The sequence below is a fragment of the Bactrocera oleae genome, chromosome 4, assembly GCF_042242935.1.
Source record: "Bactrocera oleae isolate idBacOlea1 chromosome 4, idBacOlea1, whole genome shotgun sequence".
In the NCBI taxonomy this organism is placed as follows: Eukaryota; Metazoa; Arthropoda; class Insecta; order Diptera; family Tephritidae; genus Bactrocera; species Bactrocera oleae.
This window is the reverse complement of record NC_091538.1, coordinates 74,093,287-74,111,819: the sequence shown is the minus strand read 5'-3', so window position 1 is coordinate 74,111,819 and position 18,533 is coordinate 74,093,287. Positions and strand designations below refer to the sequence as shown.

General features: G+C 36.8%; 1 protein-coding gene across 14 annotated transcripts in view; it reads left to right on the top strand.

Moving 5' to 3' along the window:
* Pka-R2 (cAMP-dependent protein kinase type II regulatory subunit) overlaps nt 1-18,533 on the top strand; it is a 75,294-nt gene that overhangs the window by 19,303 nt on the left and 37,458 nt on the right. The window contains exon 3 of one of the 14 annotated variants that reach the window (XM_070108756.1): nt 13,136-13,217. The exons of the other annotated variants lie outside the window; for them this stretch is intronic. The gene's annotated coding sequence lies outside the window, so the exon portion shown is untranslated. The remainder of the gene's footprint in view (nt 1-13,135; nt 13,218-18,533) is intronic. 14 annotated transcript variants of the gene reach the window in all.

Sequence of the window (18,533 nt, the reverse complement as noted above, 5' to 3'; positions counted from 1 at the left end):
TGTCTACTAATAAACAATTTATTTTGACAATAATTTTCAGTTTTACACATACATACATACATATACTATATTATATAATAGATATAGAGTTTGTGTGCACGTATAAGTATTCCAACGACTGTCAAATGCAAAGAAAAACTTGCTGTTCCGCAGTCAGGAAAATGATGGAGTAAACTTCCGGAAAGTGAACACATATTGTGTGGTAGAAGGATCGGTGGTGGGTGCAGAAGAGTCCTCTGGGCAATTGTCAAGCGAGCAAATGCATACATATGCAAATGAAAGCGCGCAAAAAGCAAAATATGATTTTGCAATTCAATCAGGACATGTCGTTTATGATGATAACACTATAGTTGCTGTTGTAATTGTCGTTATACTTAACATTGTTGATGAAACGAATACCTTTGTTTTTACACTTATATAACTGTAAGTGAGAATATGCCTTCTTTGCGGCAGGTGGAGGCTTATCAGCAGTTAGTACTGCACTGCGAGCTGATAAGCGGCTCTTTTGATGTATGTTTGGTCCACGAACGCTCATTGCAATTCAGTGTACTCGATACGATAATAGTTTTCTTAGGTGCAAAAATATTAACTTTAAACGTACTCTCTCGTAAAAAATAGATCATGTACTCTTGTTGCGTCCAGGTATTAATTTATTAACCCTGCTTGGCAAATGACGTGATTTGATTCCATCCATCAGTTCGTTAATGAGCAAGGAGATAAAGGCTCGGCTTCTCTCGGATTCAGCCCATATTTATTTTTTATTGACTGCTTTTACATGTACATTATTCTGTGAGGTGGTTGAAAGCATAAATCGGTCGGAAAGTCAAGAAACACTTTAAAAAAAATGTGGAAAACGGTTGGCCTCAAGGGCCATCCCTGCAACTTCCCTCTAATTTCATACGCTAACGTTCAAATTTCGCTTTTTTCACTGCTTTTGAGCTCTTCGAAATTTTTCGTTTTCGATATCTAGCAAGTAAATCAACCGATTTCGACCCGGTTTGCGGCAAACGATGTGTTTCTTCAAGGTTTAGAACTGATTAGTTTTTGGTGTCGATCGGTCAAGTTGTTTGGAAGCAATTCGAAAAAAACGATTTTTTCAAAAATTTTATTTTTGAGATTTCTCAAAATCTACTGGTCCGATTGGGTCCAAACTCACACGAAATTCAAGTGCAATGAAACCCTTTTTAATGCGTTTAGTTTATTCAAATCGGTTGAGCCGTTTAAAAGTTATAAGAGGGTCACATACATCCACACACACACACATACATCCACACATACATACAGACATACGGACATCATCGTAGAAATGTTCGGGGAAGCTTCCTCGACCCTCAAAACGTCGAGATCTGTTGAGAACTCGATTTTTGCAAAATGGGGTGAAACCAATATCTTCCCGATTTTTAGAAAATTTTCAATTTTCTTAGCGGGAAGTTAAAAAAGTACTCCTATAATTGTTCAAAGTTGCCCACTCTTCTATCCCCATATATTTCGCATGAAATACGCTCATATATAAGCGCATCATTTTCACAAATGTTCGACATGTTTTTGCAATTCCTTTAAAAGAAGGGCGGTCATGTACTGCTGTCGTGCCATTCAGAATTCCACACACGTTGCAATTTTTATTTCAAAATGTGGCGCAAAATGTTGTCCATAATTTCATTTCCGTCTATAAATACATATACATGTACCTAGTGCCACAGCCGAGAATAAGAGTGCTGCAACAAGCTGCTACGTGCACACTCACGAGTACGTGCAAATATGGTTACCGTTATTATTACCGCAAATGTGCGCTTAAACACACACTGACATACAGAGACTGAAGACATGGTCTCCACGCTGACGTCTAAGTCTGTAGAAGAAATTCTATTTCTCCATTTTACGTATTTAACGGTACCATATTGCAGCAATCACCCTAGTTGCAACAGCTAGAGCACTTTTCTCTATTACTGCTCCATTTCTCTGCGCCATTCGCTTTGCCCGTGCATGGTTTCCTTTGACACTGAATGCTCGGAAGCCGTCCTGGTGAGGATTTGTTGTTTTGGCTGGTTGCTGTGGCTGCAGGGAGGAGGCGGAGCTGAGGCCTTGATGCGGTACAGCACTCAACTCACTCGACTCACTTGACTTATTCGCGCAACGACGAGCATATCTATCGCCAGGACAACGGAAAGGAAATACAGGACCAAAGATGAAAGAATACTAGTGGAAGCGTGTGAGCACAAAATGAAGAAGATAAACTTTTTCGACAACGACATTACAAAATTATGAAACCCGTGCGACCGTGCGCGTCTCTTATATTCTCCATTTTCGTGCTCAATCGCAGCTGTGTGCTTACACTGGTCAACAAAATCCAGTTTTTATGATGTCTGCATGTGTAGACATATTTTATGAACGTCCATAAACAAATTGTGCTGCAATTTTAGTAAACTATTTTATCATTTAACTGTTATTTTGCTTATGGAGTTCTAATATAAGCTTATCTGATCCAAAAAAAACATCGAAGCGTTTAGTAAAAGGGTTAAAAGAACTACATAGCGATTGCAATGCAATACAAGTACACACATTAGGTAAGAAATTTTCAATGAATACTTAGTTAAGTTAGTTTAACTCCGTCTGATCAAATAGAGCAGACGGAAACTCTCTCAACTTGAAATATTTGTGTAGATTAGTGTTATTGTCGTTGCATGAAGCAGCTGGCGCATATACAAGTATGTAACTGCTTCACGGCCACAATTCAAACATGACAGTAAATATGTGCTTTAATGGTACTTCGCTTCCCGAGTCTGTGTCATGGGCAACTATCTATAACTCACACATACATACACATGCACAGTGATCGAGGAATTCGTGTATTCGTATAAGTCACAAGCAAAGCAGACGACGACGATGCTTTGTGTTTTGCTCAATGCCTCCTAGCTGGGAACCATAACCATGTCTGTGCAAAATCATACATACAAACATATGCACAATTTTACTCTCCTCAAGAGCTGCAAGTACATGATGTACAGACTAATTCTGATTTTGCGTTTGTTCGGAGAGACTTTAAAGCTTTTGTAGCTGCTCTACTCTTAGTGCTAGATACTGATAGTTATAAGGTGCACTAACTGTTATTATATAAAAAAGTTAAAACGTTTATATAATTAAATTTTTAACAAAATCGAACTGCAATTTTAGAAATTATAAGTTTATACTGGGCCTCCATTGCCGTTGCTCATTTTCAAAAAAATTTTGGAGGATGCCGAATAGAGAGTGGTCTTGAGCTCAGGCCATTACTCTCATATCTCTCCAATTTGATTATGTTTAACTTAAGAGACCGGCAGTTTATTGGATGCAAAGTGCTCAATTTTATTCTGCACTGTCTGTTTTAAGTTCTTGGGAGGTCATGGGAGATGGCTTATTCAATATTTACCGTATATTAAAAGGGATTTTATTCTCACAATGTTTTATAATTTAAATAGTGGAATAACTATCGCTATACATTTATACTCATCTCGCCTCTTTCAAGATCAGCTTCACCAATATTTCTTTCTATATTTGTTGAGAAGTTAGTGGGTCATAAATCTGGGTTACATAAGCAGTGCATATTTCGACGTGCTCTGTGTTTGTTTGGACTTCCGTTGCAAAACAGTTACAGCATTATTAATAGCTTTCATAAACTTCCGTTAGCGCAGAACAGAAGCAGTAGAAATATCCAAAACGAATGCAAAGCGTTGTGAGCCTATGGAAGTACGAGCAGAAATAAATGAAAATGAAAGCGAACAGCAAATTAACCTTCCGATATGGGAATCATAAGTTGCAAACAGCCAAGAGTATATTACCAATGGAATGCTTGCTTGCTGCCACATGACGCAACGCCGAATAAATAGGAATGCGTAATTAAATTAAACTTGGACAAATAGACCTCGAGTACCGCACATTGAATAACCCCAAGGCATCGTGTAAATTTTCAATCGATGAAGTAATGTATATTATCTCTAAATTGATCAATAAAAGATCGATTATTACTACAAGTATAAAATGTGGTCAGGATACTCCAAACCACTGGTACGTTAGTTAAATCGACAAAAATATCCACTCACAATCTAATATTTCTTGTATGCATATCATATCTAGTTTTTATGTGCATTTGTTTACTTACATATGTACGAGTAATATATGTAAATATATATGTATGTGTACATGTGTGTGAAAATTTTTATTGAGTAATGCAATATGGCCGATACATGGCTAATGACTCTATAAAGAGGTTACAAACTACGTCAGTACTCGGTGCATGCCATGGCAACAGAAAGCAATAATTGCAATAATAAAAACAAACACCCCGCATACATATGTAGACATAAATCACTGCATATATTAGCATACACACATATACACTGACCATGGTATGGTAATTTTAGAGCTTGTTTGAACTGCCAGCTTGATCCCCATGAGGCTAAGTGCCTTCGCTTATGGAAATGAATCTTAAATCCTTGTACACTCACTCTTTTACTTAAGTGGCATGTGTATCCAAGTGTATGTGTGTGTTTGCTTGCAAAAGTGGAACGGAAATCCGTTGGCGGCTAAAATGCCGACACATATGGTAAACGCTACAAACATTGGCGCTTATTCATGAGTGTAATAAAACCACAGCGATACACAGACACACGAGTCGCCCTCGTATGTGGGATTATGCAAGCTATCAAGGATATCTTCGCTATGACTTACGAGTGTCAGTCGAATCGAGTGTCGGACGAATCACGCCCCTTCTGCGCCTGTCACATTGCTTAGCAAGTGTGGTTGGCCACTGACCAGCACGATCGACTTGATAAATATCTATTCCTATTTCATTGTTTGTCTTTGCCGTTTACATATATAAATATAACTTGTGAAAGTTATTGTATTTTTCACTCGTTGACAATTTGTGTGTGAACATCTCTATCGAATAATAGTTTTATGATCGGCATTGGGTCGATATACACACATTTTTAAGGAAGCAAACTCTGTAAATGAACGTAAAACTGTGGTGAATTTCAATCCTAAATCTTGATTTTATTTGAATGCACTGAAAAGTTTCATTGATAGTAACCAATATTTAGGTTTTTAGACTGTTCTTCGGAGAAACTTATCAAATAAAATTCAAAAGAGAAGGGGCATTTTTTTGTTGTACCGGGAAATGGGTTAAGATCCACGCTCTTAGGGAACAAACATCTATTTGTAATAAACTTTCCAGTAAGCTACCCTGTAAACTGTAGCGCTACAAATTCGATGTCTTTGTGCGTGGGGTGCCCTGGGTCAAAGGGCAATGCGCACAAAAATATCGAACATATCGAGCATATATAGAAACGAATATGAGGCTTACTTATCATAGTATCACGAGGTCCCACACACACACACATCCGACATGTCTGCATAAGTTCACCTCACTCATGTCAACCCCACTTATCCTTACGGCGCATCTGACATGCCAATTTAGTATGAAATTCACTATAAACGCTTGTTCCTCAAAAGGTTCAAACACTTAAACAACTACAGCAAAGCACGGCATTTGTAGTAGATGCCAGCGAAATGATAATAACTCATACGCCCGGGCGTGCCGCCATTGTAACGAAATGTAAGCAGCCAGCGACCATGCACACCATTCATCGCTCTGCACCGACAGAGACAAAGTGAACGAAGAGCATAACGGCTGATAGCGAGCGCTCTGTTATTGCAACAAATTTGCTAAGCTGCCGAGTTACAAGCACTCCGGCGACCAGCGACACACAGAGTTTGAGTGAATGCTACAACATGTGCGCGCGGGTGTGTGTCTGAATTTCATGTTCGTGCGGTCTAGCGTCCATTAAGACAAATTAGATCAAAATTACGCGCACATCATGTCTGCTGGCGGCAGGAGTGGCAGAGGTGTTTGGTATACCAGTGTATAAGTGAGGGCAAACCAGGTACAAAGTCTATCCTTGCAAAATACATACATACAAACAATCACATATTCATATAGCAATAAAATCGTGTTTGTTCAGTCCCTTCGATTTTAACGGCTCATCAGTGATAACACAATAATACTAAAGCTAATGTTTTGTGTCCAACACAAGCTCAAAATATACACTGCCCTCAACACACAATCTTATATACTTGTTTTGGATCCCAGGTGTTTTTTGGAGAGATGATATGAGACTTTCTTTTATTCATTGTAAACGGTTTTTTGTGGCAACATTTTCTCATATAAATTTAATTTTTAATTTTATATATCTTTTTCAAAGTTTAGTGCAACCAACATCTGGTTGGTACCCTAAATTACCAGGAGAGGCAGACATTTATAAAGATAAACTCAACTCGCGTAGCCACTTCTCACGTTTTGACCCAGAATTTCTATCATATTTGGTTCTCTTTTCATCACTGGGAGATTTCCATTCACTTCATATCAACGTAATAGACATTAGACAATTGATTTTCATACACAACACAAAATAATTTTTCGAAAGTGCTTTGAAAAGAGCGAAAACACCCATTCACATAGTACTAATACTGTAATAACAGTAATAATAATAAGGATAAAAAGAAAAAGTGAAACTTTGGCAATAAAATATTCGAAAGCAAAAGGCACAAGTGGGATAAAGTATTAAAGCCCAGCAGATGTTAAGTGGGTAATGGAAAATTAAAAATAAACAACAACAATAATAAGCGTAATAACATGCACAAGGGGTTCACATGCTGAACATCACATGCAGTTGAAGAAGGCACTCGCACAAATGGTGGGCACGAGACAATGGCAGTGAGATGGTCGACTATTGCAAGACTTTCTTCTTTTGCCATTTTTATACAGTTAATGCGACTTTTCTGGCGGCTCAATTGTGGCGCAACCGTCTTAGGATCATGGTCATCTAGGGGGAGAATCGATTGCAACAGCGTCGTGTGTTAATTGTGTTGTGTTAGTTAGTATATGTGTCGGTCGACCCGTAGACTATGCTGCTGGGAAATAAGAATTCGAATTCTTTTCGGTTTCTTGCTTGCCAAATTGAAAGCCACGCCAACACACAGAATCTTAATACAAAATCATTTATAAAAAGGCCCCATAATCGCCGTCAGTTTTCTATAAGTGGGCATTAGATGCTCTTCCCTTCTACTCTTCAAGTGTGTTTTGTTAAATTTTTAAGTCGCCTACGGGTAGCCGAGGCTCTTTACCATCGTAATGCCCAATTGGTTAGCACATTAATTCGCTAAGCACTGACAGTTGCACAGCAATGCGCAATTTATTGTGAGTAGCTGCAAATTAATTGCGCTTGTAATTCGCGCTGTAGCTTAAAAACGGTGAAAAGCAGAAAACAATAGAGTGCCAGCGTGCGTGTTTGATGTGAGTTACAGTGCGTCGACAATTCGCTGATTTCGTGCACGCAACGTTTTGGTGCGCGAGCGTTGAAGGTGGAACTGGCTCAGAAAAGCGTTGATCGTTATTTGAGTCTACTTAATTGGTAATTGTATACGCTGGTATTTTTGTTACATTAAAGCCTTCAATTTATTTATAAATGGGTATGAAGTGAAAAAAGCCATACATGGACGCCATTTTTAACTCAACTAATTCGTTTTAATTCCGTCTGCCGTCCGTAATTGAACCCCAGAAATAGTTTGCGCTCACAATTTATTCGAATTAGTTACTAAATATTTATTAATTTCAATCTAAATAAATAAACATTAATTATACGCCATGCCTACCCAAAGCTGAACTTTATGAGAATTTGCTTAACTTTATATGTGCTAAAAATATTGCAAAATCCCAATTCCAATATTCAGCGAATAATGCTAAGATTATATTTAAATCATTATTTGTGTAAGGAGTCTAATTGCAAGCAAATTCTGCGATTAATTACACTTTATCCTTAAAAGAATTATATTAAGGGGTGGTTAAGAAGAGCCTAATTATGGAGTATTCATATGAATGGCGCCAAAACAAAAGATCTTTTAGTTTTTGATTTTATATGTTTTTATATTTATACTAATAGAGTCGGTTTAAAGACTATATAAGGCTTGAGTATACGTTTCTTTCTAACTATTTAAGTGAAATATAATCACAAATCGTTCGTTTTTGCAAAGTTTATGTAGAAGAAGCTCAGCGCTTTAGCGCTCAGCGTTAATACATAGACTAGAATTAAGAATAATCAAGAAATCGATTCAGAAAATATACTTTATATTTCGTTTTCATCTACAGTTTAATAGAGATGATTTTCAAAGGATCGCTTCAGCCTGAATCGTCACTTCATAAATTTTGGACATATATTATATAATATATACCTATGTAAACAAAAAAAATACATGACAGACTATGACATTTTTTTTATTAATTTTTATATACGTATGTATATTGAAGGAGAAGGCCTAAACGTCACTTTTAATTTTAGTCGGTTCTGCACCGCTAATTACATGCAATATACATATGTACATAAACACATCAGATACATTCATAGAAATAAGCATTTTACAAATTATCATTTTTCGCTTGCTGCATTGTGTTTGCCATGCCCTCACATCCACGCGTTGTTGGGTCCGTCATTTTGTGAATTTTGTTTCTGTTTATGTTAATTTTTTATTGTTTCGAAATGCTTAAGTTCACGACAGACGCGTTAAAATGAAATATGGGTCATTCTTTAACATCGTGTTTCTTTGTTTGCAGGGATGGCTGAGGCTAAATTTACATATGCATGCCTGTGTGTGTGTGTGTACGTGTGCTTGAATGTGTTGAACATTAACATACTCGCATGTGCGCGCATAATTCACCAGAATTCACCTAAGCTAAGAGCGCCAAACGAAATGGCCCCGATAATAAAAAGAATATTTACTTACATTTAAAAAGGCAAATGCATTATTCAGCCGGCGACGTCGGTGGCGAAATGCGCAAATGAATATTTCACAAAGTTTGTAAATCATATTTCAGCTACACACATTTAATTTGCGTGTGTTGAAATATGATTATTCGCTTTAATGCAAATGGGAAGACTCACTGTCAATTTATTAACATATGCGCGCATACAAGTACATATATACATACATGTATATAATACATATTTGTTCCTGTATCGTTTTTAATTTTCCAGAAGCCGCAAGATATTCGAAATTTCGCTTTTTAATTGAATTTGTTCACGAATATTCATTCAAAACTGAATATAGGCCGAATTATTTTATTTAGCGCAAAATGTGCGGAAATTTGCTGGAATATTTAAGAAGCCCGAAATAAAGCTCGTGCGAAGTTAGGTTGCAGTCCTTACTCGAAAACCGAATTTGGTGTCAGAGTCGGTGGTTGCTACTATCTGGTGCTATTCAAAATTTCCAAATTTACGTCACCCTTAATTGTAAAAAACCTTGCCAAAAAACAAGCCAAATTACAATGAGGTCCATTTACGTTAAAATGGCCAAACTAAAGTACTTAAAGCCAGGCTAACTCTTTGAAAGCCTTCGAAGGCAAATACACATTCCAAGTCAGAGCTTAATCCCCGGAGCAAGATAGCGAAAGTCATGTAACAAGCGAAGCGAGTGGAAATCCAAATGCAACGAATGGGCAAAATTTGTGTGATTTATGGGCCAGAACGATAAGGGCGCAGACAGCAAAGCGAGAAAGTGATAGAAATCTTGCAGATTATTTTTATAATTGAATCGAGCAATACAAAGACAGGCGGCGCTATTATTTGCGTCAAAAATTGCAGACAACAGCTCCGGGGAATACTCGCAAAACATATGATTTATGCACATACGTTTACTTAGCTGCATATGTAAGTAAATGTATGAGTAACATATAAACATAGGTTTTGCATGGATGTGTATTTGAAACGAAAAACGTTTTTGTGTTACTTTGTTTAAGTAATCATTATTTGTTTGTGTGATATTGACCGAGTGTGAACTTGCTACTAAATTCTCACGAGGTCGACAGTAGAACGGAACGGAGTTAGCCGGTCCTCTCATAAGTCATTCTGCAGCTAAACAGCATCGAAAACTTTCATGTATAGACCGTAGGTCTGGCTCTTTTTGGAGGTTTTTACTAGGGTAGTAAAATACCGGCGATTTTCGGAAATCAATCCAACGAAAAGTCGTAGCTTATTATATAAAATTTTGGTTATTTCTTTAGTAAAAGCTTTAATAATTCTTGCTCAATTGACAGTTTGCTAAAGTAAGGTCTTCTATGTTTACAGTAAAATGTGTGCTTGCTTCTGAGCTATTGGAAAGGTGTAACAAGTACGTTGTGAGTTTAGAAATTTTTGTTTGTGAATCTCAGCGGTTTTGGCCTTCACAAGACTTATAACTGCCTTGAACAAAGGCGATCAAGCTTTCTCCACACAATATTTGATGAAAGGCACAGCTGGACTTTGTTGGTGCGGAAAAACATGCAATTCTCCGATTTGCTTCACACTCTGACATCCGTGCAACAATTTTTTTCATTGTAAGTCACAGACGTGACTAAAAGAGCGTAAACTCAATTTTTTCACGAAACAACATGCATACATATGTATATGTATGTGTGCTTGTTTGTAGGTATTCATGTAGCTCAAATAGCCGCTTATACAAATCGTTAGGAAATATAATTGACTCATTTATATCATTTCGTTTAACAGTAAATTATTTACCTGTTATTAATTCCTCTGGCTATTTTTAGCGCATTTTGAGAGAGGAGGGTCATTTGGGTTTTTCTACTGAAATGAGATAAATATAGACTTTTTATTTAATTATTCATCTTCCTTTCGATATTCTTCCAATATATATATATAACTTTAGACTAGCGAAATGGAATGCACTTTCTATGGGTAAAAATTGAGAGATCATCGCATATTCTTAATACTAAAAAAATTAAGTATATTTATAAATGGTTACTTTAATGTTTTTCGGTTTTAAAGCAATGCACTAAAATGACTCAGACAAGAAAGAAAGTGAAATAAGAAGAATATAATTTTTTTAATGTTCCACCTTCACTCAACTATATGTTTTACATAATCTCAAATATTGTACATTTACTTTTATATATACTTTATGTTTTCCTTTCTGTTTGAAGTCGATTTGAATTTCGGATCAAAGAGGGTTTCTTGGCTTCTCGGCAGCGTAGTTTGCCAACGCTTATAAACTAATTCATCAAAGTCTAGTCAATTTTATGTACATCGTGTGTGTTTTTGCTATTTGCAAAATTTCCTCGGCTTGTTTGCATTCGTTATCGATAGCATTCCGTTTTCACATAATTACTTGACAGCCTTTGCTTTGCGAGTCATCATTTATGATATTCCTTTTCTTCACTTGCGTGACTTTGTCAAATTTGCTTTGCAACTCGTATTTCATATTTGTTTTGGATTTGCAAAAAGCTCGCTGGCATGCCATGTCATGAGCAAAAATTCTTTGGAGAATGCTTCACAGCTGCCAATTTAAATTGGAAGGCAGGTTCATAAAAAGAAACGAGGCATTTTAATAAAATTTATACAAGTATTTGAACCAGAAAAATCTCAAACTTGCACACTAGCTAGTTCATAATTCATGCTTTAAGAATTCGGACCACCTCCACATCGTGCCACTGGGAATTCCTCTCTTGAGCATTCCCTACTTAATTTTCTATTTTTTCTGATTCATTTAAGAATAATATTCAATAGTTCTTCGAACTTCTCTGAACAAAGTTGAGAAAACTGTCATTTTTGTTGTCTCCTTCCGCCTGGATACAACGTTTTGCACGTTCAAGAAGGTTTCTGAATGACTTTTTTAGGTAATTTGTCGGTATAGCGTTGAGGATGGCGGGCGTCGCCTTTTGGATGGCATCAACGTCAGCATAGCGGTTTCCTTTCATGGCCAAATGTAGTTTTCCGAACAAATAAAAATCGCAGGGTGCCATATTAGGCGAATAGGGTGAATGTTTGATGATATGAAAGCGATTTTTGGTCAAATTGAATGTTGAATTCTGAGGTCTTTTTCGTGTTGTTTCAAAGTGGGCGAGCACAAACCTTTCTGAGGCCCAAATTTTCTGTCAAAATACGATAAATCGACGCTGCGGATATTGATAATTCCGATTCCATATATTTAAGCGATGATTTCGGCTCTTTTTTAATGAATTCACGCACAATTTCCGTGTTTTTTTCGTTCACAACATCTTTTGGCCGGCCCGAACGTTCGTCGTCTTCCAAGTCCTCCCGTCCCTCTTGAAAACGTTGAAACCATTCGTGAATACGGCTACGGGATAGACAATCATCGCCATAAACTTGTTTCCTCATTTGATGAGTTTTGGTAAAAGTTTTACCAAGTTTAAAACAAAACTTAATGTTGGCTCTTTGTTCGATGCTCATTTTCCGACCGACACTACAAATGTAATGTCACATGAGCGCGATATCTCAGCTGTTATACAAGTCAGCTGTTATATAAATTTTATACGACAACACTGAAGAATACACAATTGGGGGATAATGATTTCAGACAGATAGCGCCACTAGAAGCTTGTTGTTTAAAAAGTCCTGGAACTTTTGAATTGTACCTTGTACATATGTGATTATATATGCGTGTGGATATGATAGCAGACGAGTGCAAATACGAATATTAGTACATATTTTATTCCACTCAATCTCTGGGCTTTAAATGGCTTTCTACAGCACTCCGTTCTTTCAAGCTGCTTCATTCACACTCCCGCCATGTAAGCGTTTATATAAAGTACATATATATGCTTAAGTGTGTGTGTGTGTTTGCGTCTGTTTGCTTGACTCCCGCTGTTGTTTGCCGTTGCTCGCCTTTTTGCAGCGCTGTCACTTTTTTGTATCCCGATGGGTGAATTTAACTTGAATTTAATGTCAAACTGCGTGTCAAGTCAACGGGACATTGTGACACTGAGTTACTAAGTTACTGACTTGTGTGTACGTGACAAACAGCGAACGAGCTGCTCATGGTAAGAGCTCCTGCATAAAACAACACTCATATGTCATATGGGTATACGTGCGTATATTTACAGACGTATGGAATTTAATTACATTTTCCATGGCTCCTAAAGTTCTATGAATTGCAAATTAACTAAGATTTTCATTCTTAAATAATATGTATGTGGCATGACAAAAAATTTTAAAGAATGATATTTTATATACCATACATGTTTACTTTAAAGATACATTGAGAACACATATACCTTCTTATATTCTAATATCAAACCATTTTTTACTCATAGGACATAGGCCAGTTTAACTCTCGTACGAGAAAAGCTTGGAGAGCGAACTTTAGGGGTCTAAAGAAAAAATTATTTGGAAGCTGTAAGTGTTTCTTGATTAAAATATTGTTTCATTACTTCAGCATAAGGAATATATATTGTATATTATATGAATATGGCTTTCCTTGCGTTAAATCATTACTCCAGTCGGGAAATATTAATATTAGAACTAGAATTTACTAATTGAAATCGAACTAGTGTATTTGTACCTGAAAATTAAAAATTTAATTTAGTATCTGTGTGGAAAAAGGACTAGTTCTACATGCAGCTTATACCTAGTTGATTTCGAGTAGGGATTCAAAGCATAAACACACAATACTTATCGCCAACGCCTACAAGGAGCATCCTTCCGCTTTCGCTTTGACGTTTTTGTGTTCTCAGTATAAACTTCTCTTCTAGCTTCTGTGATTGTAATAACGAGTAAAATTGTGTATATTTTGGATTTTTTTGTCATAGATACCAACTTATTGTCATTTACTAAGTTATCACACATTGTACACATACATTCACAAATATAGACGTCTTATTGTAAGCATTTACCAATTACAGCTAGCTGTTGAAATATTTCTCCTTGGCTAATGCTTTTGATTGCACTTTTTTTTGCTGGCTTCGCATTTGACCCTACCGCCAGCCTTAAACTTAGCAACGTGAAAATCCTTCTCAAGGACGTGTAGCCGTGGGCGCTGTTCGTCATGACATTTGACATTGCGCGGCGCACAGTCACTCGTATAGTTATTAAAAGTCCCGGAATCGCCAAAAAGTCATGAATACAGTTTCGCAGCGTCGCTATGCTTGACATCACGATTGATTTTATGCTTCGGTTTGAATTTATTGCTTCACTTTTTCTTATTTTGTTATTTATTGTTTGCATCGCGATTTTGGGTGGGGGACAGTGGGAAAGCCATGAATTTATTTCGTAATTGTTTCATAGTTCCGCTTGCGTTGACCCAATTTAAATATGTATAACCAACAGATGATAAGACGAAGGCGAAGGCCAGCCAGCTCTGCTCTGCCATATATGTAAGCTTTACACAACCACACAAACTTTAACCACATTATTTGTAAGTGCGAGTACAAATAAATCGGCGAAACCGTTGAACCCTTTTGATGAGAATCACGAGTTTCTAAGCAGCCATTCCAGCCATTTAATTAAGCAAACCATTAATTAATTAACTTTCGAACAACATAGAGGTTAAATTCTTATGTCCGATTCTTCAACTGACTCATACACATGCATACCTATTCACACGAAAATACTGCTTTGAGGACAGAACTGCGAGGGCAACAAATAGAAATTAGAACGAAGAATGAGCGTAATTATTTTCACTATAGTTTACAGTATATATAGTTTGTTGTTGTAATGGAATTCAAACACTAGAAAGACAAGAAAAATAACTGGAAGCTGTGAGCTCTGCAAAAAAATCAGCAATAATATTTATTATTTTCCGCTACAATTGCTTGACTCTTTTCCTTCAATGTGTGTTAAGAGGAGTATTGAGATCAACGCTTTACCAATGCTTGATATAATTCATGAGCCGTAGTTTCGTATACTCATACATATGTATGTTAATGTGATATTTTGATCGCTGTAAAACAGTATTCATCATTACCGCCCACTATACTCGTATAGTATTTTGCTCAGGAGGAAAATACCTAACTTTTGTATCACAGTTTTTCCCGAGACTACCAGCACTAGAATCACCGCCATGCCCAGTGCTCTGGGCGTCAAATTCCTCACTTATCCATCGAACTCTGTGGTTGTATGTAAGCTTTTAAATATTCCATCATTTCGGGTGCCTTTTTGGCTTTGTGCTGTGGCATCTCTGTGAACTGCCTTTAAAGCAGCTAAACGACATAACTTTCTGCCATTAATATGAAGTGCATGTAAAATATATTTCATTCACTGACAATTTTAGATTTATTTCTTTTCAATTGCCTTTCTTTTTTATATTGTCAAAACTTTACGGCGGAAGAGGTTTTATGTCTATTAAAACTGGCAAAAGAGATTTTCAAGTATTGTACTAATAACAAATTAAAGTAAAATCATGAAGGTTAGTTATCGCTATTAAAATGATGTGCCTTTGCATGACTGAGGTCCTGGATTTTAGATAATTCCCGAGGTTTCCCAAAACTGACTTTGATGAAATAGCTAAGTTAGGTCTATGTCTATGTTGACACTAACACCCACACACTTGCTTTCAATCTGCAAATACGCAGAAATGAATAGAACGTGCTTGGAAATCGATGTGCGGTTGTGTTTGTGTATCCTCCTGGTAATATGAATGGGTCTACACCCTTAATCATCTCTGAAGAAAGGTAAATACTCAATCACAGGCAAGCCTGCTGTCGTTTACCTGAGCACTGCAGCTTGTGGTCATTTACTTTGTAACACTGAATATCCAGTGAAACGTCTCCAGGACGATATTAGGTGTTGCTATGAAAGCGGATGCTGCTTACAATTGGGGCCCACCTGGTGACTATGTGTGCTAGTAAACTAATAATAAAGTGCACACGCTCTCCTTATGCTTCGGTGGATGGCGATAACGCCACATACTTAGTGCTCACATACATAACATACAAGCGAAAGTACGAAACGATCATAAGCATATATGTAAATGCAAGTATTGTGTGCGCATGTATGTGTGCAACCATGTATTATTCAAGGCTCGTACGCAATGCGCGAGTGGGCGCCTCTATGGCCTTACTCGTGTAAATCGCATTTTAATTGGCAAATAATCGCAACATCATTCATTCCGTTAATTTATCCAAGGGCACATCCACAAAAACGCTGGCTCGTAAGTTTTTCCTATTACCATCTATATATTATCTAGTTTTTATCTTTAGTCACAATTTTAGAGACGATATCAGTTGCTGTTGCTTTTTAAGATCTACTTTTACGCACTAAATACTCACGTGTTTAAAAAAGTTTTTAAAATCTTATTTTTATACAACAACGTAAATTATATACGATCGGACTGAATATCCTAATAAGCTTTTCCCAAGAGAGGAAGTGGGAGCGAAATCATCTAAATCTCATAAACTTAATATTTCCGTAATTTCGAAGCACAAAACTGTGACTATGTATTCTCTACTCCTCATGATAGCTTTTACTTTAGTGAAGTAAGAACAGGAGAAAATGTTTCCATGCATTTTACGGTTAATCGTTCAAACTACACAAAGCCATATTGGAGATTGTGCAAACCCACATACTATATGTATGTCTGAATTAAAAAGTATGTAAATGTGTCCTAATGTATTACAAGGTGCTTTCCAAAGTAAACAGGACTTTAAAAAAAAAGACAGAACAAATGTTTTTATCGGCAAAATCAATTAATTTTATTAAAATAGTCTCCTTCTGCTTTAATACAGCTTTTTGCACGATCCAAAAGCATGTCGAACGAGTGTTTTAGCTCGTTGCCCGGTATGGCCGCCAGTATGCCGGTGCAAGCCTTTTCTTTTCATCGACAAATGCATTTTTCCGAAAAGGTAGAAATCGAAGAGAGTGGTTGATTGTTAAAATGTGATTTTTGGTCAAATAATCGGCCACAAGCGTCGATCGATGAGACAGCACATTATCGTGCAACAAACGCCAATTTTCCATCTTCGCGATATTCTGGCTGAACACGTCGAATACGGCGTACCAAACGCTTCACAACTCCAAGGTAGAATACCAAATTAACGTTTTGGCCGGGTGGAACAAATTCTTTGTGGACAATACCCTTGGAATCATAAAAACAATTCAGCATTGTCTTCACTTTTGACTTCTCCAGGCGCGATTTTTTGGGTTTCGTCTCATTTCTCATTTATGTGCTCACGACCACTTTCAAAACGTTGAAACCATTCGTGCACTGTGCTACGGGATAGGCAATCATCGCCATAAACTTGTTTCATCAATTGAAACGTTTTCTTAAAAGCTTTACCAATTTTAAAACAAAATTTAATGTTGGCTCTTTGTTCGAAGCTCATTTTCGCACCGATGACAAAAACATACTGACACTTAAAACGCAATAACTTCACTTTAAATAGATGAAATGTTATGAAATTTTTACTGGAAGTCGATAAAAGGTAGCAGATTCTAAAGCACTAGTTGACATATAGATGGCGCCACTAGAGTTGACTTTGCTACTTTTTTACTGTTTACTTTGGAACGCACCTTGTATATAGGTATATCTGAGGTGTGTTCAAAATATTAGTTAAGGTTTTATTTTTATCAAAAAACGTAACATTTGGTTATCGGTTTCAATTTTTAGAAGTAAATTTATCATTTATGTTTTTTTTATTCAATAGCAGAAAAACGATAAGCTTAGTTAATAATCCGATCCTCGTTTGTCTCTCACAACAAATCAAAGCATGCTTTATGCGAGTGTGGCCCGCGAAAATAGAAAGTCCATCTTATATCCTTAGCACTCTTCATATGCACACGTGGGATATGCGAAAAGGTTCTATGATATAAGTATTTAAGCATATTGGTATTTCATGTATATTTGTATGTAAATTGAATCTTTTTTGTATGTGTACATATGTACATATTTACAGTTACGTTTGCGTGTCCTCAAGGACACTCGTGAGCGCAATTCCATTGCGTATTTATGCGTTCTTGCGCCCACACCTTCGAAAATTTCGGTTTGTTTATACAAAAAGCGCTGTTGCCGAGGTGCTGAGGTATCGGGACCAACCTTTGCCGACTCAAACAAGAAACAGAAAGTAACAAAAACAATAAACACCGCCCAATTTGTGACGTAAATGAGCCAAATATTTAACGAAACAAAAACAAAAAGTAAACAGTAAATAGCAAATTCTAATAAAATATAAGAATCATAATATCCAGTGACCGTGAATTGAGTCACAAGAAGCAAACACAGCACCTCAATATGTTAATAGATATTTTCCATTGGAAATATTTTACATACACACAGATGCATATACACATACGTATTTCGTAAACAATTCTTTACGTGTGGTATTTGTGTATCCGCTGCCGGTCCAAGGCGTTAAATGAGATTTTGCCACGTCAGAGAAATATAGAGTTCTAGCAAGAAGTATGTCAGAGATATGTTCCCAACACACATTTGCTCGTATATGAAGATATTTATAACAACGAGTGGCTCCGCTCGATCGCTCACTGACCCAGTTGCAAACTAATTTTATATATTATATTTAATCACAGTGCTCCACTCAACGCCTTTATTAAAGTTTCTCTTATGTAGTCTCCACTCCTTCGTTCGTTCCATGAAGTCAGGAGATCCCTATGCATCAGGGCTTAACATTATTTAGCATTTCTAAATATTTTCTTTTCAACGCCAGTTAACTTCAGATTTTAAAAACACCTTTGGATGACTAACATACATACAGGTTTTGT